The following is a 14,941-nucleotide window of genomic DNA, read 5'->3' as shown; positions in this document are numbered from 1 at the left end:
AGGGCAGTTAACGTAGTGGTAGTCAAATGAGATTTTAATAGATTTTTAATCTGTAAAATAATTCAGGGTAATGAAAATATGGTAGTGATATGACATTGAAAATCATCAGTCTAGCCATGATTTCGGCATATAGCAGAGAACTAATTCTGCTCCTACCTCTCGTGGTCTTACGATTCAGGCATGGAACTATCATTGAAACTCAAGGGTAAATTCTGAGATTTCTTTTATTACTGCAGGTTATTTTATTTTGTTGTAATTGTTTGCCATTAATGTGATTTATTCATTATCAGCCCAAGCCTGGATATGATCAAACCTTGGTACTTATGCATATGGGCAGCATCAGATAACAATTGAGGTGAACTTGGTGCATGATCAACATTTTCAACTTCCTTGCCCTCTGATCGTTGTGGATTGAATGTCATTACTTACGATCGAATGAATATTATCCTCATTCTTTGTCAGAAACATGCCATTTGTTTATATCTTTTTAAAACATTTTTTTTCTTTTCCCCTTTCCAATGAATGGAAATACAATATGCAAACTTTTGAAAAGTCGGTGTCTATTAGAAATTCATTTTTAAAATTCTCTCATTTTTCACATTACATTTAAACAATAATCTTGCAGAAACATGTAATACATTTTTCCCCCTGTGTCGCCAATGAGGCAATCCATATTACCCGAATTATGCAGAATATCCACTGTAACAACATTCTTAATTTGATGGAATTTATTGACAGCAAATCTATCAAGGATCGTTTTTGTTACCAGGGTTTAATAAAATCGAAATAGAATGTTGATTATTCCGACTTGAACTGTTTTTAAGAAAAGAAATTCAAAATGGTCTTTGAAATGTAACAATTGACGACCAAGAAAAGGATTTGTTGAACAAAACCTGAAAAGCGAACTGTGTTCTGCAATCAAAGAATCGGATCGAAACCTAAACTTAATAGGAATGGACAGCTTCGAGGAGATATCTTGATACATTTCTTAAATCATATTTCGTCAGTGTCCTGCATTGTTAATTGTCAAACTAAAGGATGTAATTCATGAAACTAAATTAAGATGTCTGTGTTTTCTTTTGCTTTTGAAAATTTAAAAGGCTCTGTTTCGTTTACCTTTTGTTTTGAATTTGGAAACATGAATGGTGACATAATTACTTCCGTCCTTCTTTTTCAAAAGTAGATAAATACGTCCAAACAGGAGAGAGTCCTTTATGGTAGTATTTGACTTTCAGATGTCACTAATTGTCTTTTGGTCAAGTGCCGAATCTACATTAGTTTCACCATCCATAGATATATGTACATTACAAGAATAATTTAACTGGCCCAAACAAAGTTGTGAGCCACATCCCAGAATACCATATGACAGCAATGATACATATTTTTTAATTGAAGATGTAATTGCTCAATGAACTCAATATATTAAAGATTTTTTTTTCTTTTCAGGAGCAAGAGACAAATGGCTCTGGCGTTATTTTATTTTATCAACACAATTTTCAGAAGTCTCAATTAATTACTTACTTAATTAATAAGATCGAAATTGTTCAGTCCTTTGTGGTTTTGTCAGTCATTTTCAGCCTTTAACGTTTTCTATCAGAAAATGCAATTCATTCAGTTCTTCTAATGTTTGATTTACTACAAAAACAAAGTCACGTGGAATGATGTTGTAAACTCGGTGTCTCCATGGAGTTCCAGACTGGATATAAGTTTCTCCATCATCTGTCAAATAAGTGTTCAACACACTGAGATTGATTGGAGAAAAAAACAGAGAAGACAAACCAAATGCTGAAATATGGAATCATTTTACAGCTTCAGAAAAATATATTACACAATTCTTGCCGTCATTGGTGCTCCTGGTAAGTGTTCATGATCAAAAACCTTATAAAGTTATAAGCGAGTTGTCTTTGCTTGGTAAGTAAATGAAACAAATGTATAATATCGTTTTGTCCTTACTTTGTTTTGTCAGTCAATGTTCAATGACATCAGAGAAATGCTTTAACGGCTGATTGAAGCTTTTACTGATGCACATGCTTCTTTTTCGCAATGCAATTCTGCCTCCACTTGAACTTCGTCAGCAGAAACGAATGTTAACAAATGACTTAAATGTTAAGTCCAGGGTGCTGTTCTAAATAATATAAGCAGCTGAATAGTTAGTAACTTACTTTCTTTTCTGAGGATAGTTGCTGTAATCACCTCTTTTTAAATGATTGATTCATTCCCAAAACCGTTGACGCCTAAATATTTGGCGATGAATGGTGTTTTACTTTTAAAATGAAATGCTTATTGACAGAATTAAAGTTAAACTTTTTTTTGTTTGATAAGTACGAGCTCCAATCATGTTCACTGCATACACGAATAGCCTGACCAGAATAATAACACAAAATAACCCCAGTTCTGATGATATCTGCAATGCCTCCCAAGCCACATCATTCTGGATTCCTCTTCTAATTTGGAATGCAGAATGAAAACGTGGTAGACTATTGCAGTAAAAATGGCCCTGCACACTTCAAGTTAAGCTATACTTTACGTTCTCATTCACTTATGGAATGTGGGCATCGACGATTGTTCAGTATTTCTCCGCCATCCCTCGATGCATTTGAAAACGGGGTGGTGTGCTACCTTTTAAAACTCCTGCAATCGATGTGCTGTAGTAAGATGCAGGATGTTCACGCATTGGCACTAACGAAAACGGCGATACATAATCACTGTAAGCTTTGGGTGATAATTTCAGGTGGTGGTGCTCACATGCATTTTCTACCATTGTCGTTCTAAATTAAAATATTGGTGAGTGTTAAAGGTGTTCCTCACGTTTCAAACAATTTTCTGCAGTGCAATTTGTAGGTAGTATCCCCTGATGATATTGATCGGAGTAAATACACTTAATGGTATGGCATTGGGTAGTGTTGTGGAACAGATGCACCAAAGAGTGCAGGTACACAATTCTATGAAGTTTACATCACATGCGTAGTTAAAAAGGTGTTTGGCGTGCTTGCCTTCATTGTTTAGTCCTTTAACTGGTGGATATAGAAATACACGTTGAGTTTGTCCAGGACATTGGTGAGACTTCGTTTAGGTCTAGTTCTAGTCTTCCAATTATAAGAAGGATAGTTTTAAGCTGGCGAGACTTTCCGAAGAGATTTACCAGGGCATTGCCAGTGTGGACGCTCTGAGTTATGAAGAAAGAAAGGATAGGTTGTGACCTTTATTTTAATTGAGATGTATTAGGTTGCGAGGTGACCTTAAAGAAGTTTAACAAATAATGTGTGGTTAAGATAGAGTTAATGGTCGTTGTGTTTTCCTTAAGATGCCGGATTTCAAGAGAAGGGGGCACATAGTTCAGGTGAGAGGCGAAAGATTTAGAAAAAAATAGGGGCATGCTTTGTTTTTACACAGAGTGAGGCTCACGTGTCGAATAAACTTCCTGAGGAAGTGGTGAATGAAGTTAAAATTACAACATACAAAAGACATTTGGGTAAAACGTGAATTTGAAAGGTATAGCTGGATATGGCAGGTGGGGTGAGTTTGGATTGGGATTGTGATCGGCATGCATTAGTTAAACAGAACGGCTATTTCTGTGTTGCGTGTCTCTGTGATTTTATGACTCTACGGGAAAACATTTCATTATGTTGTGAATAGTTTGAAATACTAAGAATTTTTTGCAATTCCAGTGAACACTCTGATGTTATAATTAAAAATAATGCGAACGTTCATGTTCATGGAACTTCAGATGATTAGGCCAAACACATAATGACCTCTCCTGAAATCAAATATTTTCTTGCTGTAAGGATCAAGTCTACAATATAATCACGAGACGGATCTCCCTCAAATCACAAATTGTCAAGCCGTTAATTGATGTGATTTTACCTTTTGATTGCTCTGTTGCTAACACTCACCATCTGTTTGCTCTTGTCAAGTGGTAACTGATGGGATAGTAACAGGCTGTGTTTGGAGTTCGTTTGCCCTTTGTTAAGTGGACATAACTGAACAATTTGCCAATTTGATTTGTCTAGCAATGTTGGAAGAGCTTGCATAATCACCGATTTAATTTTGTAGAAATGTCTTTCAGTACCTGTATGAACAGTACAGATGTTATGGCGGAAGTTAGCTATGCAGTGGGCAATTTCTTTCAACATTGAAATAAAACAAAACTAAACACAACAGTGTCGTGCAAAGTGAATGAATTAGTTAAATTCTAGAATTTATGATGTCAGGAGGAAAGCAAGGTTGTTCGAGAACTCGTCACTGGGTGTGGTTCCAAGTTCATATCTGTCCTTAAATTATGAGGCTTAGTTAAACTTAAAGATTTACACATAGAGTAAACAAAACTTCTTCAAACACTCTCTCAAGATGATCCAGTAATTTTTACAATTCACCAAAGCTACCTTCTTACCTTTACAGTGTCACTGAAACATGCCTGAATAAATTTAATGCCCTGAAAATGAACGATTCGTTTCAAGTTTTAATCCCGTAAAATCTCTGCTGAAGTGCCTTCAATTCATTTTTAGCCTTCCTCAAACGACCAGACAGAAACAGTAGTCAATACTTGAAATGTGATCTCGACAATATCTTTGCAACTGAAGCGAATTATTCCTCCATTCAATTCAATTTCACCCAAAAGAGAAAATAACATTCCATTATTCTTCTTCATTATGTTTTGCAGACAAGTATTAACTAATTCACCAATTGCCCTGGAACACCTAAACTCTCTGCAGCTTAGATTTCTGCAATAATCCTCCAATTTTGTACCAATATCATAGTTAAAAAGTGAACAAGTGCGATTTTTTAATCGAAATTTCAGTCCGCATGCCAGAAATGCACTGATTCAATTAATTGATATATCTCATCTTCAAATGTCTAATTACATCATCAAAACATTTTTGCAAACCTATTCTGGATTCTCAAGCTTTGGTAGTTATCATGCCTTCTTTATCATCATCAAATTCATTCGGGTAAAATTTCGAATCTCATGCTTGGACTCCTACGAGACTCCAATCATTACAACGTGTCAAGCAGCCAAATAAATCATCATGTATACTACTCATTTTCTGTCAACTAGCTAATCATTTATCTACGTGAATGTGCTACTCACTACACAGCGATATTTTTTCATTCAAGCAGATTATTTATTTATTTTCCACAATAATATTTGAAGTTCTGTGCATCACATAACCTTTTGAAATGGAAGTAAAATATATCAACGCGGTTGCAATTTATTGACCGTGTTTGCAATTCCTTCAAAAATTGCAATAGGTTCATTGAATATTATTTCAGCTTCACAAAAACCACTCTTGATAATTACCTTGCTTCTTTTTTTTTTCAAATACCAAGGCATGAATTTTTAATCATCAACCCTAATCCGATGGGATATTTTAAATTAATTGACCTAGCATGTTGCTTTCTATCTCTCTCCAGTTCTGAGTTCATATACGCACATTTTAAATGTGAATGATCTTTCCTGAATTGAGGGAATTTTGTAAAATGAGCAGAAATATTATATAATCTCAAGAGAAAACCCTTTATAAATGCTACAAAATATGTTCATTTTTAAAATGAAGCTTGTCAGGCCGAAGATCCAAGTGTCTGCTTCGTAATACCTCCCCGAGATTGAAACTTCCATTCTCAATTGTAAAAGCAGACGCAGAAACTTAAAAAAAAAACAATTTTTTCCCCATTATATTCAAATCAGCGCTATTCCATGGCTGACATCTATTTTCCGATAGTCGGAGGTGGAAAAAAAGCTTGACTCCCTCATTAATAATAAATTGGTAACGATTTATTCATTGAACAATTGTCTCCTGGTAGAAATTCCAAAGCTGAATACGTCTTTGCAGGAATAAAATCCTGCATATCTCCAATTTAAGTGACATAGTTAAGCATAACAGTGATTGAAATATGAGGAACACGAAACATCGGAAATGGGTGAAATATTTAAGGTACAATATTTAAAATATGTCCACACCTTCATAGACACTGTGCAATTGCTTAACAATCAGACAATGAAAAAAAAGAACATACTTAATTACGACAGTGTCAAGCAAACCTGGAATAAAAAGCTGTGACAAAATGTGACAAGGCCTCAGACTGCAGGAGTTTGAATCACTAGTAGATCTACGTTAATACTTCGTTTTAGAAAGCATTAATAACTTCTAGGATAAAATCTCTGACTGGCCAGTGACCTAAGACAGGCGACTCCCTGGAAGACAAATATTGGAGTCAAGAAGGGAATATTAATTCAGCACTTCCGAAGTTCTTGAAACTTGGATGAATGATAGAGATAGAAGCACACTGATCATAGCAAAATGATGCAGAAAATTTATCACTTCCTGGGAGGGAATTGAAGTGTTCTGCTAGTAGGTTCGTCAGGATATAGACGGATATCTGCCAACGACAGCAAACTTCTAGACGGCTGCTAAGTCTTCCCAACATCATGTCTCTGGAAATCTGGTTTGCAATACCATGGTAGTTTGTTCCAGTGTAAATCTTGCATAAGGACATGGAGGCTTTCATTCCAATGAAATTGCTGCAGGTGTTGTGAAAATGAAACAAAGGAAATTACTGATCATCTATGCAGGTCTGCCAGAAAATGTTCAGGAAGAAAAAAAAGAAATGGAAGACTGACTCCAGTGTGAGCTTTTTTCAATGTCATATCTCATGCGAGTTGCAATCATACACAAAATACAGTAGATAGGTTCTCATACTGAATGGGGACAACTAGGAACCAAGTTTATTATCAAAAAAGCAAAATCTCATAAATCATTGCTTCTGAAATTTTGCGTGAAGAACCGACAGATTCCTAGTTTGCAAATAAGTATAAAGAGATTAATGTGTGTGTCAGATGTTCTTTTAGTGTGAGTAGCTTTGTCATCATGCTGAACGCATCATCATGACCTGGGAAACTGAGGCTTCAATACTTCAGATATTCTTCATATGATGAGTGTTATTTTGAGCTGTAGAGTAGGTAACAGAGAAAACTTCCATTAAGAGAGCGAGTTCAAGCAAGCAAATGACAAGAATTATGATTAAACAAGCAAGCAAGGTTTTCGACAGAGTTGCAATTCAATGAAGCTAAACAGGTGAAACGGGAAGGGAAACAAAAAGCATGTGTACAAGCGAGGCTTCAGATAAGGCCAGATATTCAACATTTTTATTTCTTTAAAAAGCTAAAATTCTAAATTTCCTGGCACATCGTGATCATGAATAAGATGTTGATCAGAATGTGCAAACAGCAAGAATATGTAAGCGCTCATAACAATTTCAGATTGTGGTTGCATGGTAATCAATGCTGGATCCTTAAGACTACAGGTTATCAAAAAATCTTGAATAAACAAAAACGATAGAAATAATACTGGAATTGTCACTTGTTGAAATGCACCATTTTTCTGAGATAGCTAGAATAGAGATCGTAGATTTTAGTTGGAAATGCGATGTAAAATCAAAATGTCACTCATCAGCTTATTTTATATGCAGCTAAACAGCAAATGCATGGTAAGCCAAATTTTAATGGATGGGATCACTGATGCAGATTCAAAAATGTCCAAAAATGATCATGTGTGATGTTAAGAGACCACCAGATTTATTGAACTAGGTTGACACAGTTTATCTAAAAAAAATCGTTGGCAAAACATATATGGAACAACTACCATGAGAAGTTATTTCCACAATAACAATGTATTGTTTTGTTGCTGGTAGCATACAGTGAGATAGAATTAATCCGTAACCTCTTTGTCAAGGGGATTCTAAGTGCCACCTAAAACATATAAGGAACAACTACCGTGAGAAGTTATTTCCACAGTAACAATGTATTGTTTTGTTGCTGGTATTATACAGTGAGATAAATTAATCCGTAACCTCTTTGTCAAGGGGATTCTAAGTGCCACCTATCATGATATAATAATTTTTTTTCTTCATTAAAGGCAAAGCATGTTTTTTTGTAAGAGTAATAACTTAAATGCAAAAAAAAAGATTAGAAGTCCATGGAGATCGAATGGCTAACATGAACTGCCAAACCTAATTTAACTGTAAGGTAATAGAGATCGCATGGCAGACATTTAACTGAACTGAACAATAATTAATCAGTGACAATATGAAAGATTTTTCTTTGTGGGAATGATCAGCGAATACTAATTACGCAAGATTGGCAGAGTAACGCACATTTAAAAAAACAGTAAAATGCTGTTAAGATTAGCTTCAAGTCGAAAAGGTTGAACGAATGTTACAAAAGAATAAAAAAAAGATGGAATATATTTAGAATTCGAAGAAACGTCGCTGAGATGGGACAAACAGATAATTGCATCTATCCTAATAATTCGAATGGAAAAAGAAATATGAAGAGAACCTTGATTCTATACAAGTTGAGACTGAGAATTTAATTAAGGAAAATCTGTAAATGGTGAAAAATGCAGAGGCGTGGGAAAGGTCTTCGCGAGATGGCCATCTTCATTGAAAATGTGTTGCAGGGTGTGAAGAACATGGCGTAGTTTTCCGACTCCTGGGAAGTACTGGAAAACTAAGGGCACTCTATGGGTTAATGCTCCGAAAATAAACAAAGCCAACACACCAGTACGTATCAACATGGATACAACAATTACACATGGGGATGCCTCCTACCAAATATGTGGCAGGTACTCATGTTACTCAGCCAATGTTGTCTATCTCATACGCTGCAGGCAATGATGTCCTGATGCATAGTACATTGATGAAATCAAGCAGAGCCTACAGTAATGGATGAATGGATACTGTACAAAATTCAACAAACATGAGTGTTCCTTCCCAGTCAGAGAACACTTCACCAGTCTTGGACATTCGACCTCAGTCCTTTAGATGACTATCCTCCAAGGCAGACTTCGGGACAGACAATTGTGAAAAGTGGCCGAGCAGAAGCTGATAACCGAGTTGGGTACCCATGGGTATGGCTTCAACTGGGACTCTGGGTTCATGCCACCCTACAGGGGACCCCACTGCACTACACACACACACGCATACACACACGCGCACACACACAAACACTCATACACACACACACACACAGAATCACACACACACAGATTCACACATACTCACAAAACTGCAAACATATACACTCACACAAACCCTCTCACACACAAGCTCTCTCTCATACGCTCACACATACACACCCACTCTCTTTCCCGCACCCTTTACAGACTTTTACCCTTTTACACGCACACTCACACACGTACATATACACACACTCACATACACTCATACACACCCACCCCTCGCACATACACACAAACTCACACACACACATAAGTTTGCTGGGTGAATTTGTAATTGCAAAATTACATTTTATGTTGGTCAAAAACTGAATGTATCCATGCATGATTCTGCAAATCCCTTTATTTGAATCGAATAAGTCTGAACATTGGGGAACAGAGGACGTCACGGGGACCTCACCCAAATGCATTATTTGGGTGAACACGGCACCTATTGTAAATGTTCACTTGAGAATGCACATTTAAGGAAGTTCTGGGAATTACATATGAAAGAACTGAGACCAGAATGTCCATTCTAAAAGATGAGAGACTTAACAACAAATAATCCAGGTCTCTTTCAATATATAATTACAGTTATATCACACTGTAAACCATTGATTGATATTCGGTGTCCTATGATCTTATACGTCACAACCTGCTAATAAAGGAGCAGTGCTCCAAAAGCTCGTACTTCAAAACAAACCTGTTGGACTATAAACTGGTGTTATGTGATTTTTAACTCTTTCTCATGTTGGTACCACAGCCGTTAAAATTAAAAAGAAGCATTTTAATGACCTATTTATTGATGTGTCTCTCTATCTGTCTATCTATCGATCAATCGATTATCTACATACCTATCTAGCAATCTAATGTCTACAACATTCTGATGTAGCTGGTCAACACAGATAATGCTTCCATTCTAATTTAGAGTCGTCATTTTTTTTTTTCTCTTGCAGTTAACTTAGTGGCCATTATCATATTGTCCCGAGGAAAATGTGGCCTCTCCACATGGACTACTCGATACCTCGTGGCCATGGCAACGGCTGATCTCCTTGTCATTCTGAATGCAGTCATACTATATCGGATCAGTTTTTATTATTTCCCAAGATCCTTCCTGGAAATGACCACAATGTGCACTCTTATATATGTCCTACTTTATGTCTCTGTAAACTGTTCTGTGTGGTTCACTGTCACATTTTCCTTTGATAGATTTGTGGCTATTTGTTGCCAGAAGCTGAGGACAAAATATTGTACAGAGAAAAATGCAGCTGTGGTCCTAACCACAACATGCATTGTGCTTTGTTTAAAATGTATTCCTATGTACTTCCGCTTTGAACCTGGTGAAATAATTGACAATGCTCCATGGTACTGCAATGAAAAGTCAATGTATTATACACACCCAGCATGGGTGACTTACGAATGGTTCGAAACTGTATCAACACCTTTGATCCCCTATGCTTTAATTTTGATCCTCAACACTCTGACGGTTCGGTATATATTAATAACCAGTCGCATCCGTTATGCACTAAGGGCTAAGAATAATGGAGAGAAATGCAGTGATCCAGAGATGGATAGCAGAAGAAGGTCTGTGGTTTTGCTCTTCACCATATCAGGGAGCTTTATTCTTCTCTGGCTATTATATGTTGCAAACTTCTTTTATGATGCAATTTCAGGAATTACTCCTGAATCCTACAATAATTCTTTATATACCTTTGAACAAGTTGCAGTTATGCTCGTGGACTTAAGTTGTTGCACAAATGCATTTATTTATGGGGTTACTCAGTCCAAGTTCAGGGAACAACTTAAAAGAATAGTGAAATATCCGATTCATCAAATTTTCAATGCATTAGTTTAAAAAATAAAATAACACATTTGAGAGCAGCATTGATAAGCTTGCATGTTTCAACTGAATATTTGTCATACTTAGCTACAGATTTCCCTCAACTGATAGATCCCAGGAATTTCTGGACATGCATATTAACACCAGTGCTGGGTTAGACTAGAGAAATGATATGAATCTTCTTTTTTTATTTAGAATATTCTTTTTTCTACTTCAAACTAAGTTCTTCTGGAACAAATTAGCTCAATCATCTGGCGAACCAATACATTTGTATTGTAAGGCACTTCACAATTCCAGGCAGGCAGAGCTAAGGTGAACAATATTGCAATGACATGCAGAACCGCAACAGATCAGGTTGTCCAAGACTTTGTGCCAATGTTTACGTTGTTCACGGAATTCTTCGGTTTTTTTCAGCTTTTCAGCATACACTTTCGTTCCCTTTTCATTTGTGTACTTGCTAGTTTCTTTAAATACATCTAATATATTTGCCATATTGCCTCATATTTGCAGTGAGGTCTATTATAACTAATCTTCTAAATTCCATTCTTCTAAATAACCAATCTTCATTTAATTTTTTGACGGAATTTGTCATCAGCTTTTTTACATTTCCACAAACGTAGCATTTGATCCCCTCAGAGGTGGAAGTATACTCACTGATTAGATTAGATTCGCTACGGTGTGGAAACAGGTACTTCGGTCCAACAGGTCCAAACAGACCCTCCAAAGCGTAACCAATCCAGACCCATTTCCCTTTGACTAATGCACCTAACACTATGGACAATTTAGCATGGCCAATTCAGCAGACCTGCACATCTTTGGACTTTGGGAGGAAACCAGAGAACCTGGAGGAAACCAATGCAGACACGGGGAGAATGCGCAAACTCCACACAGACAGTTTCTGATGGCTGGAATCGAACCTGGGACCCTTGCTGTGAGGCAACAGTGTTAACCACTGAGCCATCGTGCCATCCACAAACCCTTGTGGAGAATGTGGGCATTCAGCTTCTAGAATCTGCTTCTATCTAATCTGTTACCTTCATAAATATATATGTTTCCAACAGAGCCGCCACACCTCCAATTCTTATCTTCTCCAATGAATATAGTCTCTGTGTACAAAATCTTCCAGACAAACTAACTCCCTCAATCGTGGAATCAACCTTGTGACCTCCTCTGCACGATAGCCTCCCCAACAACCCCAGCGCCAGTGCATCTTTTCTCCAGTAGAGAACAAAGTGGTACTCAGTACTCCATGTACTGCTTCACCAGAAACCTGTACAGCTGCAGCATAACCTCCTTCTAGCATTAAATAGCGATATTCCAATCGTTTTCGTAAATAACTGTTATACCTACGTACCCAAAATGGATGATCTCACATTTACTAATCTGCACTCCATCTGCCAGGCCCTTGCCCACGAACTGAACCTATTTATGTACTTCTGCAGACTTCAAGTGGCCTGTCTACACATTGCTCTAACACCTGTTTAATTTCATCTGTAAACTTTGACACACTATACTTGGTCCCCCACTCTTAATCGTCTAAGTAAATTGTGAACAATAACATTTACAATGAATACGGTCAGAGATAGATCACCAATCAGAAATATACCCCTTTATCCTCACTTGCTGCTCGCTAAACAATCTTCTACCCGTGCTAATACAGTATCTGATATCGCGTGCACATTTATCATATGCAACAGGCATTTATGTGGCACATTGTTGAAAGCCTTCTGGAAATCCAGAGACAGCAGATCCAGCACACAGATTCACGCCAACCGCAATGTCCTCAAAAAATTCCATTAAATTATTTAAACATGACTTGATTTCATAAACCCATATAGTACTTGCCCGATGGAAAAATGTCTATCCAGGTCTCACTATTTCTTCCTGGATTATACAATAAAAACATTTTCCCCACTACAGAAGTTAAGCTAACATGCCTATAGTTGCCCATCTTTGGTCTACCACCTTTTTAAAACATTGGTGATACATCTGTTCTTTTACAATCTACGAGAATCGCCCCAGATTCCAACGAATTTTGATAAATAACTACAAGGGCATTTGTCTTTGCCCTGTCATTTCTTTTCGTACCCTGTGATGCATTTCACTAGTGCCAGAAGACTTGTCTATCTTTGTTAGATTAGCCAATACTATCTCCTTAGTGATAATCATCGTTTCAGGCTTATCACCTCGTTGTTATCAATCAATTGCATGTTATTTGTGTCTTCCATTCGAAAGACGACACAAAATACTTGTTCGACGCCTCATGGCTTTTCGTTGATCTGTAAAGTTTTCCCAAGCAGATACTTTCCTAATAAACTTTGCCACTTAGTATGCATTTACTTTCAATTTGATACCATCCGTTATTACTTGAGTTATGCATGGCTGATAATCCCTTTTCCAATTTTCCTGTCTTTTCACTTTATATATACTTTTATTAAACAATGTAAAAAGTTGCTTTAAAGTCCTCCACTGTTACTCAATTGCTCCACCTTATAGTTTTTTTTCTTCCAGTCTATTTTAGCCAACGTCGCTATCATCCCTTTGTTGTCTCCTTTGTTTAAACAAAAAACACAATCATTGGGTTTTACTTTCTCATCCTCCATGTATATTTTAAATTCAACCATACTGTGATTACTCTACCGACAGGATCCCTAATTAGGAGATCAACAATTAGTCCTGTCTCATTACACAGGACCGGATCTAAGATAGTTTGCTCTCTCATGGTTTCCATTACAAACTGTTCGAAGAAACTATCTCAGATACATTCTATGAACTCCTCCTCAAGGCTTTATTGACCAAAGTGGATTTAGTAATCAATGTGCTAATGAAAATGTCCCATGATAAATGCCGTACTATTTTATATGCATCAGTTATTTCTATCCTTATTTCCCATTTCACCGCCATGTCATTATTTGGTGGCCCTTGACAACGCCCATCAGTGACCTTTACCTCTTCCTATTTCTAACTCAGGCCCTGTCACTCTTAAATATCAGAGCTATTACACATCGCTTTTCTTCCTGTTAGTCCTTCCGAATTGTCTGATAACCATGGATATTTAACTCACAGTGGGGACCCCCCTGCAATCATGTCTCTCTCATGCCAGTGAATCATATCCTTTTGCAATAATTCATGGTTGGAACTCATTCATCTTGCTTTGATTGCGGTCAACATTCAGGTAACGTACTTTTATGTTACTTTGTACATCTTCTCTTTCAATCGTAACAGCCTCATTAGAAGCAAATTTGATTTTGAACATTTACTTTTTTGTCGCTCCCTAATATCCACTCACTTCATCTTGCTTTGATTGCGGTCAACATTCAGGTAACGTACCTTGATGTTACTTTGTACATCTTCTCTTTCAATCGTAACAGCCTCATTAGAAGCAAATTTGATTTTGAACATTTACTTTTTTGTCGCTCCCTAATATCCACTCACTTAGTGCTACATTGCTCAGCTCCTTTTTGCTTTTAATTTCCAATTCTAATTCCCTTTTTTTGTGTTGAGCACTCACCAACTCGCGCTAACCTCGAGCCCTCTCGCTTCCTCCAAATCCTCGGTTCCCATTCCCATGCCAAACCAGTTCAACAGTGCTACAAAACTACCCGCAAGTTTTCAAATATTTTCAGAGTTTAAGCATCCATAATAGGATTGCAAATGAAATGTGCTCTATCTCGTTCCATGAAGCAAAATACATATTCTGAACGATTCAAATTTTGTTCTGACAACCACTGACACTTGCAATATCTCAGATTAATTTGAATCAATCTTAAACTTCTGAGCATTATCCCTTAGGTCATAATTTATCTCGGAGTTATCAGAGAAACCTCTACCTAGCAAGGCTTCCCATGCTCAGATTCTGAAATATTCCTTTATGCATCTGTATCCTCTGATCCTGACAACTGACGATCACTCATCAATATAGTCATTCACAAAATAAAATGCAGATCTCATACATTAAAGACAAATCATCTCTCTCTCTCTCTAGTTAACCACGAAAGAAACAACTCAAAAGAAAAAAACGGGTTTTCAGATTCGAAGTTAAAGAAAATAAAAAAGCCTATGAGTAAAATGGATCATGACAGTTGTTTTTTTTTCTAAATGGTTTATT

The sequence above is a fragment of the Chiloscyllium plagiosum genome, chromosome 37 (assembly GCF_004010195.1).
Source record: "Chiloscyllium plagiosum isolate BGI_BamShark_2017 chromosome 37, ASM401019v2, whole genome shotgun sequence".
Lineage (NCBI taxonomy): Eukaryota > Metazoa > Chordata > Chondrichthyes > Orectolobiformes > Hemiscylliidae > Chiloscyllium > Chiloscyllium plagiosum.
The sequence above is the reverse complement of the archived record's forward strand: the minus strand, read 5'-3'. Positions refer to the sequence as shown.